A 14,240-nucleotide genomic window follows, 5' to 3' on the forward strand; every position below is an offset into this window, starting at 1 on the left:
TGCAGTGTAGGAATCATGGCAGAGCTAATAAATCGTATGATTGCCTTCATTGCTAGGCCCAGCTCTTACAGGATGGGATGGGATGGTATAGTAAAGTGAAGTATAGTATAGTATAGTATAGGATAGGATAAGTCAGTGACATGACTGGAGTAGGATATGCTGCATGCACGTAATGGAGGGATCTTGCAACTGGGTCATCCACCAGGGTGTGTCCTATATGTCAAGAATTTTGGAGTATATGTGGCATGGAGATGACTTATGATACTGAGTAAATTGGATGGGTCATTAGTTAGTTATATGTTCCATAGATCATTTGAATGATTCTTCTGTCAAAATTATATAAAGTGAGTCAGTTTACTGTATATGTATACATATTAATATTAGTCCGACATAACCAACTATACTTAAGAACAATGCTTTTTTATTGCAGTCTACCAGTTTTAAGACAGAAACCTGTCCATGGAATAGGAATTGTTCAGGAGAAACACTTTCAGGGAGTCATAACTCACTTTTCTAACTCAGTCATTTTATATTATTGGAAAATTGATAAAAAATTTTGTTGTTACATACTGTACACCTTTCTGAGCCACTGACAGTTTTAATAATGGGTAATACAGATTATTTTTCCTCTCATGTTGTAGGTATGGAGATCACCGTTCTCAAATTGTGATGGATTGTTCATCATGAATTTCATTAGCGAATATATGTACTGTGATGGCGCAGTTAAAATATCAAACTCCCTTAAGAGATACCTACATGACAACCATAGGTGAACACACCTACATGACAACCATAGGTGAACACCACATTTTATTCTTACTGCGTGCAATCAATACTTCCTTTTTAAGTGGTAATTTATTCCACAAAATTATCACATAAGGCATTATTGAGTGATAATATGTCAGGAGGTCGATTCATTTGTTTTCAAGACTAGCAGTTATATGAAGAGTAAGAGTAGCTGAACTCAATTGTTTGAGAAGTTCAGTAATTTGTTCTTCCAGTTTACATTTTCATCAATGCGTACAGAAAAAATATAGAGCATTCTACTCTACTAGCTGACTCCAGCTCATGTGCTACATGAATTGCTAGTAACACTATATCTGTTGTACAGAACTGAATACAGAGCGTTTTCTCAAAATTTAGGGAGAGACCATTTTTGGAGAACTGAAAATCTCTTCTGCTGTTTTCTCTCTAATGGTATTCATTATAACACTAGTATCATCTGCAATAGCATCAATTCCGCTTGTTGAATATTAACTGGAATATCGATCAGTCACACGTTAAGAAATAGGAGCAGAACCAAAATTAAACCCTGTGGGGTTCCCTTTGAGATTTCTCCTCAGTCACTAAAATTTTTGTTCTAACTCAGAACACAATAAGAAATCTGTTTATAAGAAACCAACAACCTTTATTTGAATCATGGCGTGACATCATAACAAAGAGAAAACATAACTGTTTGATAATTTGTGCAGGAGAGACCAGTTGGAGTCACTTCAAGACAATCTTAAGGGAATTCACCTGCCATGGGCTGCTGGTTTCCTGCCACAGGCAACTGAGGAGCTGTCTACTGTTGGTGGCCTCTGGTGGATATGCCTGGAGCTGACAAGAGGCACATGAATGAGACACATGCCACAGCTGCCGTGGTGGAGGTGTGGTAACATGCAGATTATTATACATATTCCTCCTTGAGGAGAAGAGCACCCATATGCTGGCTATTCCACAGTGCTCAGATGGTTGATATATCCATGATGTCAGATGCATTCATCCTGGGCACAAACAGGTCCTGGTCGGTGCAAACATGCACACTGGGGTGGAAGTGGTGCAAGCATGATGTGAGTCTGACTCCTCCTCCTGGAGAGAAGGCTGAGGACTCTGACTCCTCATAGGAAGTGGGCAAGATGCCGTCGGATGCAGTGCCGGGGGCCAGGAACTGGAGAGCCATAGTGTCTGGAGGCAATGTAGGAGGGGCCTGCAGTGGGGTGGCAGGTGCTGGTGGCAGTGAAGGAAGTGCTGACACCAACGGAGGAGGCGTCCATTGTGGTGTAGGAGCAGCCTGCAGGTGCACGGATAAAGACCAGCAGGTGACAGGCCACGACCAGGTGCTCCACCTCGTGGCCAATACCAGGCCAAAAAATATGCCTAAGTGCCAACTGTTTGGTGCTGGAGGCTTCCCAATGACCTTAACACAACAGGGTGAGAACCTCCCGACAAAGCAGCACAGGAATCACAAGCCGGGGAGTACCCCCTTCTGTCGACATGAGAAAGACACCATCAAACAACAAAAGACACTGATGAAAGGTGTAGAAGCTCTGCAATGAATCGGATACCCATGCCAGCAGACTATCAGGCCACCTGTGTTGTATAATGTGCACTGGATCTGGGGCTATCACCGATGAAATCCTGGAGCTGGTAATGGGGAAACCATCAACAGCCTGTTGTGCTTCTGTATCATGTTGAAAAGCAACTGTTCATTCAAACAATTGGGTCCTATGGGTAGCCAAGACAATGCACATGAATTTGCATGCAGTGACATAGGACAGAAAAGAAATGAAACCTGGTCAGTGCACCTACCTTTGTCTTAAACGTAAGGTGGCACCACGTAACTATGGGTATGGTGGTGCCATCTATTGGTAGAGAGATTGATGCGTGTGCACCGTATCAGGTTGTATAGCGCCAGCATTGTTTCACACCGAAGAGAAGGTGGTCACACAAGTTATTGTCCACTACTGAACATGCAGGCAAGTAAGCAGGAACAATGAGGAGTGATTCGATTTTTGGCAATGGAGGGAGTTGGAGGCTGTGAAATGTATCGACGGATGAAGGCTGTGTATGGTGAGTACAGTCTGCATCGTTCAAGTGATGTGGAATGGCGCAAACAATTCCTTGAGGGGCACATGTCACTGGAAGACAATACTCGTCCTGGGCAGGCTCATCATGTCTTCACACCAGAAATGGTTGTGGAAGTGAATGCTTTAGTCTTGCTAAAGCTAAAGCTTGCTTTAGTTAAATCAAGCTATTCAGGATCAGACAGCAGCCTATCTTTTTCAAGGATGGAATTGACTGGCTAGTGTCGCAATGGGATAAACGTGCCAACAGTTTTGGCAACTATTTTCGAGTATCTGTACCATGTATAACTACATTTTTGAGTTAATAAAATCATTACTGTTACTTTACACTAGTGACCGGGTTTCATTTGAATGCCCCTTATAGATTTCATAATTATACCTCGACAAAAATAAGGCCCAATGCTGAAGGCAATTAGCAGTTTTGTAAGGTAAAGCAGCTCAATGGAAAAACAAGGAAACTCAGGGTTTATGACCTGTGACTAAGTGGAATTTTGTACCATGTAAGAATGCATGGAAAAACTGGTAGAAGTTGACCTCGGGGAAGATCAGTTTGGATTCCATAGAAATGTTGGAATACGTGAGGCAATACTGACCTTACACCTTATCTTAGAAGAAAGATTAAGGAAAGGCAAACCTACGTTTCTAGCATTTGTAGACTTAGAGAAAGCTTTTGACAATGTTGACTGGAATACTCTCTTTCAAATTCTAAAGGTGGCAGGGGTAAAATACAGTGAGCAAAAGGCTATTTACAATTTGTACAGAAACCAGATGGCAGTTATAAGAGTCGAGGGGCATGAAAGGGAAGCAGTGGATGGGAAGGGAGTGAGACATGGTTGTAGCCTATCCCCAATGTTATTCAATCTGTATATTGAGCAAGCAGTAAAGGAAACAAAAGAAAAATTTGGAGTAGGTATTAAAATCCATGGAGAAGAAATAAAAACTTTGAGGTTCGCCGATGACATTGTAATTCTGTCAGAGACAGCAAAGGACTTGGAAGAGCAGTTGAACGGAATGGACAGTGTCTTGAAAGGAGGATATAAGATGAACATCAACAAAAGCAAAACAAGGATCATGGAATGTAGTCGAATTAAGTCAGGTGATGCTGAGGGAATTAAATTAGGAAATGAGACACTTAAAGTAGTAAAGGAGTTTTGCTATTTGGGGAGCAAAATAACTGATGATGGTCGAAGTAGAGAGGATATAAAATGTAGACTGGCAATGGCAAGGAAAGCGTTTCTGAAGAAGAGAAATTTGTTAACATCGAGTATAGATTTAAGTGACAGGAAGTTGTTTCTGAAAGTATTTGTATGGAGTGTAGCCATGTATAGAAGTGAAACATGGACGATAAATAGTTTGGACAAGAAGAGAATAGAAGCTTTCGAAATGTGGTGCTACAGAAGAATGCTGAAGATTAGATGGGTAGATCAAGTAACTAATGAGGAGGTATTGAATAGAATAGGGGAGAAGAGGAGTTTGTGGCACAACTTGTCAAGAAGAAGGGACCGGTTGGTAGGACATGTTTTAAGGCATCAATGGATCACAAATTTAGCATTGGAGGGCAGCGTGGAGGGTAAAAATCGTAGAGGGAGACCAAGAGATGAATACACTAAGCAGATTCAGAAGGATGTAGGTTGCAGTAGGTACTGGGAGATGAAGAAGCTTGCACAGGATAGAGTAGCATGGAGAGCTGCATCAAACCAGTCTCAGGACTGAAGACCTGCAAATAGTGCTGCTGAATTGTGTTGAGTGTTTTGGATGCAAAAGCAATAGGTTGCTCAGAGCCAACTGCATGATGATGGGCCAGAACCTCAGTCACCTGCAGCAGGAAGCCAGTGGCCCCTTTCTATTGGCTTACCATTCTAAAGTTCCCAAATGATTATGTTCTGTCTTTTTATTACGCTGTCACACTGACTCAAATAAAGTTGTTGATTTCTTATAACTGTGTTTCTTATTGTAAACAGTAAAGAGAGAATGGATGTTATGTAAGTGTTCTCTCGTCATATACCAGTGATGACAGTATCATCAAGGTAGTTGATGCAGTAAATAACATCAGACGTAACTCATTGAAAAAAGCATCTGAATGTAGCTAGGGCACTAGTCACTGCAACCATTAAACATTGATAGTGATAAGGGCCAAAAGGCACGTTTGGCTTTTTTACAGTCAATAAAAGCATAGCCCACTCACTCATTTAACTTGGTCAAACAACACCAAATGATGTCAAGTGATTCAATTCAGATTTAACTTGGTCACATAAAGACACAGGTATGGGCTATGCCCACAAAAAACATGCGGCCAAGTTGAAGGTTTAAGTGTGGTATGTGCCACGAAACTGGTCATACACAATAAACGCTCAGAAAACAAATCTGAAAATTCAGAGCACAATGAATCTACAGCTAGATAAGGAACCTGACCTGGCACAGTATGCACACAATCATTAATAGAAAATTCAAAACCAACGAAAGTGTCTAACCCAACAAATTTTCAATATGGGGATCATTAAGAACCAAATATGTGATAGGATGGACAACAGGTTTGTAGGCCATAGAAGCCGTTAAATTAACTTATAACAAGAATATGTTGTTTATTGAAGCTTTCAAGATTGTGTTTGACAGGTGCCAAGGTGAGGAGCCCAGTCACATTCGAGAATTGAGGAGCGAAACTGCTGCTCTGGTGTCCACTTGCAGCGACAATGTTTTATGCAGCACAGCTTATTCTGACCCACATACAACAATGAAAAATAATGAATGTCCACATCTGTGTGTTCAGAGGAAGGCTGAGAACAACAAACCAATGTAGTGTGGCCGTTCTTGTGACACTTGTCATGTCCGACCACCTGGGGCATGCTGATCTCTCATGTTGCACAAAGCAAGAGGAGCAGGAAAGAAGAAGTGCTGTAATTTATTCCCGCAGTTGTGGCTGCCGCCGGGTTTGTCCACTGCGGCTAGGTTTCCCGGTTTGCCCAGCAGCATCATCTTCTTTGCTCAGTGAACCTGCTGCTACGCACTGTTGTGGCTCACTAACAATGATGGTGATGCCCCCTAGGCCTCAATTTGTTGGTCTACGATACAGGAGACCTCAAAATATGTCAAACACTTCATTCAAGGATGGATCTTCACACTGAAGGGCCAGCTGACGAAATCAGTTGTCGAGTGTGAGGGGGATGATTGCGTCACAAACCATGGAGTAACCATAGGATTTTTTTGGAGTTTTTAGCAATAAAGCAACACGTACAGCTTAGACCCTGGAGCTCCAGATCCCAAAGCTGATACGATTAATGTGCTCGCTTGCAGCACTGGTAAAACTCTATGCGAGTGGCAATAACATGGGTGCACTTGCAATGTTAAGAAGACAACAAACTACATTTCATTCAAGGAAAGTGAGGGTGGTCCTTGCAAGGGGGCCAACTGACAAAAAAACTGGTACACATGGGAAAAAACCACAAAAAAAAAAAAATGAATCCTCACAAATGTCCTGGTTTTGCACCCTAAATGCAACAGAGGTAGAACACAGGTGGCAGCGAGAAGAACTTTCGTGTGCATGACTTCAGTGACTGTCCTGCAATCTCTTCTCCACCAGCAGCAACTTTGGATAAACTCATGGCTATTTTGTCTGTTCAGGCTTCGCTGTTTCCATTGCATCTGCCACCATATCCACTGTACAACTACTCTACTGAAGACTGGGAAGCTTATGAAAAAAGACTCTGCCAGCACTCTGGTGGAAATACATGGAGCAGCTGAATGGCACGCTACTTGAATGAGATGTGTGCCATCGCTGTAGAGACAGAGGTTTAATAATGTGTGGGTTACTATGATTTTATATCCTTCCAACACTGTTTGAACTATCAGCACAAATTTCTGCATTCTGTTTGTTAAATATGATTCAAACAAGTTGCATGTAAAGTCATCAATTCCTTAAAACTTGAGTTTTTCTGAGAGTGTAACATGATCTATATAATCAAATGCCTTGGAGAGACCACAAAAAGAAGTACAAACTGTTTATATTTTATAACGGCTGGTAATATCTGATAAGTGAATGTATAAATAGCATGCTCAATTGAGCAACCCTTCCAGAGTCCACACTGTGATATTGCCGCATCAACTGTTTCACATTAAATGTGAGACTACTCTACAGTACATTTAAATATTTTGCAAATGATGTCAATAAGGGAATTTTATGATAATTAAGTCTTTGTCACCTTTCTTACAAACAGATTTAACAACTGGATATTTTAACCAGTCAGGAAAAATTCCCTGTGCCAGAGATGCATTACATACATCTCTCAGTACATTACTGATTGAGTTAGAACATCTTTTCAGAATTCTGTTTGAAATACCATCAACACCAGGTGAGCTTTTTGTTAGAACTTCTAGTTTAACAAGTATATTTAGAAACGACACAACAACACATATATGTCACAGAGTAAGTTGACATGTTAACACGTTAGCGTTCAGATAAGCACTGAGTCTCAGTCTAGCGGCCGCTGCTCGGCTGGCCGCTTAGGTGGCGCCGCTGCTGCATGGCTGGCAGGCAGACAGCGCCGCACGTAGAGGACGTGCGTAATTGCGTGGCGGCACTTTAAACGATCGGCGAGTCACAACACTTTTCCCCCCTTTGAAATTGTTGCACTGGTCTTGATGGATGTGTCCTGGAGATGGCTGACGTCCATAGGCGTTGTGTGACTCGACGTAAAGTCTCGAGGAGGAGGCTTCCCGTACGGACGGAAGTGTCCCCGATGATAACGGGTCGAGATGACAGGAGACGTAGGGGTCGAATCTGCTGGGGGCCCACGCACCAATCTGCCCGTTGCGGCAAGTCCAGTTGATATGACCGGAGACATGGGCGATGCGTCAGCGTCTGTTGGAGGAGGAGGCGAGTAGATGTACTCTGACACTGGTTGGTCCTCCGGTTCCCGCATGGGCACGTCGTCTGGTGGCATCTGTTCTGGTGCTGGCATCGCGATGACGGGTAGAGGGCGGCGTTGTGAGTATGGAGATGTGCCAAGATCCCGAGCATCAGGGAGAGTCAAGGGTGGTGTGGCGGCATTCGGAACAGGTGTTGCTGGCACCCGAGGCCGAAGCTGGTCCGAATGACGCACTGCAACACCTGTGTCCGTCTGGATTTCATACAGGCGCCTGCCACGGTGTCTTAAGATGCGGCCCGGGCTCCATTTTGGCCGCCTGCCATATCCCCGTACCCAGACGAGGTCGTTGGCGGTGAACCGGCCAAGGGACGGCACCCGCGGCCGGGAGGTGGGAGGCCGCAGAAGATGAAGTAGAGTGCGGGGCTGTCGGCCATGTAAGAGCTCAGCCGGGCTGTGATCGCCCATGGGGGTGAAACGGTAAGACGCCAGGAACTGGAGAAGCGCCTCATCAGCAGCAGAAGAAGTCAGAAGTTTCCGCATTTGAGCCTTAAACGTGCGGACCAGTCGTTCAGCCTCACCGTTGGATTGTGGATGGAACGGCGGGGCCGTGACATGCGTAACACCGTGACGAGCACAAAAATCCGCAAAGTCAGAAGAGGCAAATTGCGGACCATTATCAGTAACAAGAGTAGAGGGGAGGCCTTCCAAAGAAAAAATGCGGGCGAGAGCACTGGTGGTTGCCGCGGTGGTAGGTGACGTGCAACGGACAATGAAAGGAAAGTTAGAGTAGGCGTCAATTACGAGGAGCCAATAAGTACCTAAAAAGGGTCCCGCAAAATCAGCATGAATGCGCTCCCAAGGCTTCTCAGGCGAAGGCCACGGTGACAAAGATGACTTCGGGGCAGCGGCCTGTGACGCACAAGGGTCGCAGGCAGCGACCATGTGTACGATTTCAGAGTCGATGCCAGGCCAGTACACATGACGGCGCGCCAGAGATTTGGTGCGCGACACACCCCAGTGCCCCTGGTGAAGGAGGCGCAAGACCGAAGCACGCAAAGACGCGGGGACCACAACACGCGGCGAAACATTGTCAGTGGAGAGGAGGATAACACCATCCCTAGCCGTGAGGCGGTAGCGCAAAGGGTAGTAGTTCCGCAACGGATCAGAAGTCTTAGCGGACGGGCGATCAGGCCAACCCGTCTGAATACAGCGTAAAACCCGGGAGAGGGTAGGGTCAGAACCCGTAGCAGCCGCCAGCCTGTCCCCAGTGATGGGGAACCCGTCCACAACCCGCTGCTCGGCAACATCCAGGTGGAAACACAAAAGTTCGTCCCTATCGAATGCCTGATCAGGGCCCATGGGGAGGCGAGACAAAGCATCAGCATTCGCATGTTGAGCCGTTGGCCGGAAATGAATCTCATAGTTGAAACGGGACAAGTAAAGAGCCCAACGCTGGAGGCGGTGTGCAGCCTTGTCGGGAAGTGACGTTGATGGGTGAAACAAGAAAACAAGTGGTTTGTGATCCGTAACAAGATGAAATTTTGTGCCATAGAGAAAAACACCAAACTTATGAAGAGCATAAATGATGGCCAAAGCTTCTTTCTCAATCTGAGAATACTTTTGTTGGGCATCCGTGAGCGTTTTGGCGGCATAAGCAATGGGTTGTTCCGAACCGTCAGAAAAACGGTGCGCAAGGACTGCCCCAACCCCGTATTGAGAGGCGTCTGTAGCAAGGACAAGATGTTGGCCAGGTCGATAAGTAGCTAGGCACGGGGCCTGTATCAGCATAGTCTTCAATTTCTGGAAAGCTGTGTCACATGACGCGGACCAGTGAAAAGGCACGTTTTTATGCAACAGGCGATGCAACGGCTGAGCCACCGACGCTGCAGACGGTAAAAACTTGTGATAGTATGCTATTTTCCCCAAGAAGGCCTGCAGTTCCTTAACAGACGTAGGGCGAGGAAGGGCATCGATCGCAGCGACAGCTTGCTGAAGCGGACGGATACCATCCCGAGAGAGTTGAAACCCCAAGTACGTGATAGATGCCTGAAAAAATTGTGATTTCTGAAGATTACACTTAAGACCTGCAGTCTGTAAGACATTAAAAAGTGTGTGGAGATTTTGAAGATGTTCGTCAGTGGTGGAGCCCGTGACAACAATGTCGTCCATGTAATTGATACACCCAGGAACAGGGAGCAATAATTGTTCCAAGAATCGCTGAAAGAGAGCAGGGGCGCTAGCAACCCCGAATGGCAAGCGTTGGTATTGATAGAGGCCGAAAGGCGTGTTAAGAACCAGAAACTGCCGGGAAGCAGCGTCGAGAGGAAGTTGATGATAAGCTTCTGACAGGTCAATTTTAGAAAAATACTGCCCTCCAGCGAGTTTAGTGAACAGTTCTTCAGGACGGGGCATAGGGTAAGTGTCGATGAGGCATTGAGCATTGACCGTGGCTTTGAAATCGCCACAGAGACGAATAGCACCATTGGGCTTGGCAACTACGACAGGAGAGGACCACTCACTGGAAGTGACAGGAAGCAAGACCCCTGAAGTAGTGAGACGATCCAACTCCTGTTTGACCCGATCACGAAGGGCCACAGGAATGGGCCGAGCCCGAAAAAACTTAGGCCGAGCAGTGGGTTTGAGCGTGATATGAGCTACAAAGTCGTGTGCACGGCCTAACCCAGGAGAAAAAATGGACGAAAAGGTCGTCGACAAAGAATCCAGTTGAGCATAGGGAATAGCGTCAGAGACAATATTGACAGAGTCATCTATGGAGAACCCAAAAACGCGGAAGGCATCGAAACCAAAAAGATTTTCTGCGTTGCCCTGGTCGACCACAAATATGGGAACAGTGCGAACGACGGATTTGTAAGATACCTCCGCATTAAACTGTCCCAAGAGAGAAATCTTCTGTTTATTGTACGTCCGTAATTGCCGAGTGACAGGGGACAGGAGTGGAGAACCCAGCTGAAGATACGTCTGAGAATTAATTATAGTGGCGGCAGAACCGGTATCCACTTGCATTCGAACATCTCGACCAAGGATTTGGACAGTGAGGAATAACTTCCCTGAAAGGGAAGAAGTGCAATTGACAGACAACACAGAATCAGAATCAGCGTCATGTTCCTGAACATCATGTATGCGGTCGGATTTGCAAACGGAAGACACATGACCTTTCTTTTTGCAGTTGTGACACACAGCCCAACGTTGTGGACAATCCTCGCGTGAATGTTTCGTAAAACACCTTGGACATGAAGGAAGTTGCCAGGGATTTTGCTGCAGTCTCTTAGGGGTTTGTTTACGGCTTGGCCGAGGCTGCGCGTGGGAGCGCACTGCGGCCACGTCGGCCGGCGGGGACGCGCCGCGCACGTCGTCAACAGCGCACAGAGGTTGTATTTCCCCGACGTCACCCCACGCTTCTATTTGTGCCCCAGCGGCGCGAGAAATTTCAAAAGACTGCGCAATGGAGAGAACTTCATCTAAAGTCGGATTCGCCAACTGAAGGGCACGTTGCCGAACTTCTTTGTCGGGCGCCGACCGGATAATAGCATCCCGTACCATGGAATCGGCATAGGATTCTTTGTGAACATCAGTAACAAAGTGACACTTTCGACTGAGGCCGTGAAGTTCAGCAGCCCAAGCGCGATAGGATTGATTAGGTTGTTTGTGACAACGATAAAAAGCAACACGAGAGGCTACCACATGCGTTTGCTTTTGAAAATAGACCGACAGAAGGGAACACATTTCAGCAAAGGACAAAGACGCAGGATCCTTCAAAGGGGCCAATTGCGACAACAACCGATACATTTGAGGCGAAATCCAGGAAAGGAACAGAGACTTACATGCTTGTTCGTCCGAGACATAAAATGCCAAGAAGTGCTGTCGAAGACGTTTTTCATAATCCGACCAGTCTTCTGCCGTCTCGTCGTAAGGAGGAAAAGGCGGTACAGCCAACGACGAGAAACGGCCCGCATTTGACGCCGCGACGAAATCGCGAATCGCCGCCGTTAGAAGCGTTTGCTGTTCAAGGAGATTTTGCAAGAGTTGCTCGACAGTAGCCATGGAACCCTGTGAGTCAACGGTGAAAAGGAAAAATCCACTACCTCGTCGCCAATTGTTAGAACTTCTAGTTTAACAAGTATATTTAGAAACAACACAACAACACATATATGTCACAGAGTAAGTTGACATGTGAACACGTTAGCGTTCAGATAAGCACTGAGTCTCAGTCTAGCGGCCGCTGCTCGGCTGGCCGCTTAGGTGGCGCCGCTGCTGCATGGCTGGCAGGCAGACAGCGCCGCACGTAGAGGACGTGCGTAATTGCGCGGCGGCACTTTAAACGATCGGCGAGTCACAACACTTTTGTTTTTCTGAATGTTTATAATCTTATTAAATTCAGTGAAGGATATTGGTGCTACTTCCAGCTGGTTACATCTTTGTGGAATGTCATTTTTAATTTATTCTGTTGCTTCCTCAACTGAACCATTTAATTCCATTTTTGGTGCTACATTTGGAAAGTAATTTTTACAAGCATTCGCAACTTGTGAATAGTCAGTCACAACACTGTCATTTAGTTAGCTGTTCATGTATCCTGTACACTGACTGACTGTCCTGTCTCATTTGACAGTGCCCCATATAGTTTTGATTTTATTATTAATTTCTGTCAGCATGCACTTACTTCTCCACATTTCAATGAATTTCCTTAAAATATTACAGTATTTTTTGTTGTCTGGAAACAATTTTGGATCTTGACTTATTCTGACCTTTATATAAATTTCCCTCATCCTCTTACATAAGATTTTAATTCCCTTCGTTATCCATTGCTTACTTGTCTTTCAAATATCTACAAAAATTTACCATAGAAAAAACTAAACTTGACATTAGCCTCACCTATTTCAACTGCCATTAAAACAATGCATCCCATTCTCATTAATAAGCCTCAATGCTTTGTATAAATCTGCCTCAGGGCTGTAAGGTGCTACATTTTTTATTTGCATTAATTGTGCATCATGACCAAATATTCCATTAACAATTGGGTACACATTAATTGTTTCAACCTGAGCACTGTCTATAAAAATGTTAGCAATCTGTGTCCTACTATCTTGCTGCTCATAAGCTGGAAGATTAAGTCCCAAAATTAGATTGAAACATCCAAATAAATGATGATTCCAGTTAATTTTTTACATCTGTATTTTTATGAAATCAACCCTGAAATCTTCACAAATTACTAATAGCTTCTTCTTGGCTGACCTGTAGGTCAGTAATGCAACTAGACTTCTCTCTAATAATTTCATAGAGGGGTCTGTAGACTGTTAAATTATGAGAGAAGTATTCTGCAGTAGCAACTCACAACCACAAGCCTCTAAGTTCTGATCAACATAAAAACTTTGTGTCCAACTTTTTACACATGCTACAACTCTCCATTTTCCATGTAAAGACATAAAAATGATGCCAGTATATAATCCCTAATATTTAACTTCTCCATTCCTGTGGTTACATGATGTTCAGAGGGGCATACAATATCTATTGCTTCATGATTTTTCCCATCTTCTAGGCATACAAAAAGCTTATCTATCTTGTTTTTCAACTCCCTAATGTTCTGATGAAACACATTAAGTACTTTTATGGAAACTGATACATATATTATGGTCCTGTTCTATTCTGATTTCTTTCAACACTGTCTGATTATTATCTGACTCTAAACTAAAAAATGTGCCCCTCTGACCCCAGTAATCAGTGGGATTTTGTCTTGTGTGCACATGCCCCCCCCCCCCTCTTTCCTCTCTCCCTTATACTTTCTGTAAGATGGTCAGCTAATCCGGCCTTCCTATTTCTAGTCACATGCCCACCATAACTTGTCTCTCCCCATCTCCCAATTTCAATAACAGGAAAAGTGCAGATATGACTCACTCAAAAGCAGGGCTGGCTACAGTGTGCCAAACTTCATATATGCAGGGTGTGCAGGCCCGGCCTGTCTCAGCTTTTCAACAACATTACAATATCATGCAGAAACATGTTAAAGATTTATTTGACAATGAAAGTTCGCATCATAACAACAATCAACAAATAAGATTCATTGTTCTGCATATCAAGAAGCACATTGTGCTAAATTTGTAGGCACAGACCACATAAAAAAATTAGTGGTACACACAGTAAAATTTCCATGTTAGTTAAGTCAAGAGGCGTGTCTGGAATGATTTTTTTTTATTTAAAACTTGCTATTGTTGAATTTATGAAGGTAAAAGGAATGCAGGAGCAAAAATTAGAACATCTATAACTGATTACAGACCTCACATTGTAACAAGACTTGACATCACACTGCCCACAGTAAGACACTGCAAGGTGAGAAACAACTTTTTTCTGATTTGACATGGATGCATTTAAAAAGAAATTTGAGTTTTATAAGGGTCACAGTCTGAGAAATAGTCCAGTTTCCTTAGCTTACTGGTGTTAAACAAAATGTTTGGTTTGAAGAATTCATTGTGGCACTGGAGGAATTACAAGGAAAGTTTCCTAAACATTTTGAGGACAC

At 44.2% G+C, this 14,240-nt stretch overlaps 1 protein-coding gene across 4 annotated transcripts in view; it reads right to left on the reverse strand.

Annotated features, from left to right (window-relative positions):
* Positions 1–14,240, reverse strand: part of LOC126199312 (N-acetylgalactosaminyltransferase 6-like) — a 217,422-nt gene that overhangs the window by 71,212 nt on the left and 131,970 nt on the right. The gene's annotated exons all lie outside the window — the stretch shown is intronic.

The sequence above is a fragment of the Schistocerca nitens genome, chromosome 8, assembly GCF_023898315.1.
Source record: "Schistocerca nitens isolate TAMUIC-IGC-003100 chromosome 8, iqSchNite1.1, whole genome shotgun sequence".
In the NCBI taxonomy this organism is placed as follows: Eukaryota; Metazoa; Arthropoda; class Insecta; order Orthoptera; family Acrididae; genus Schistocerca; species Schistocerca nitens.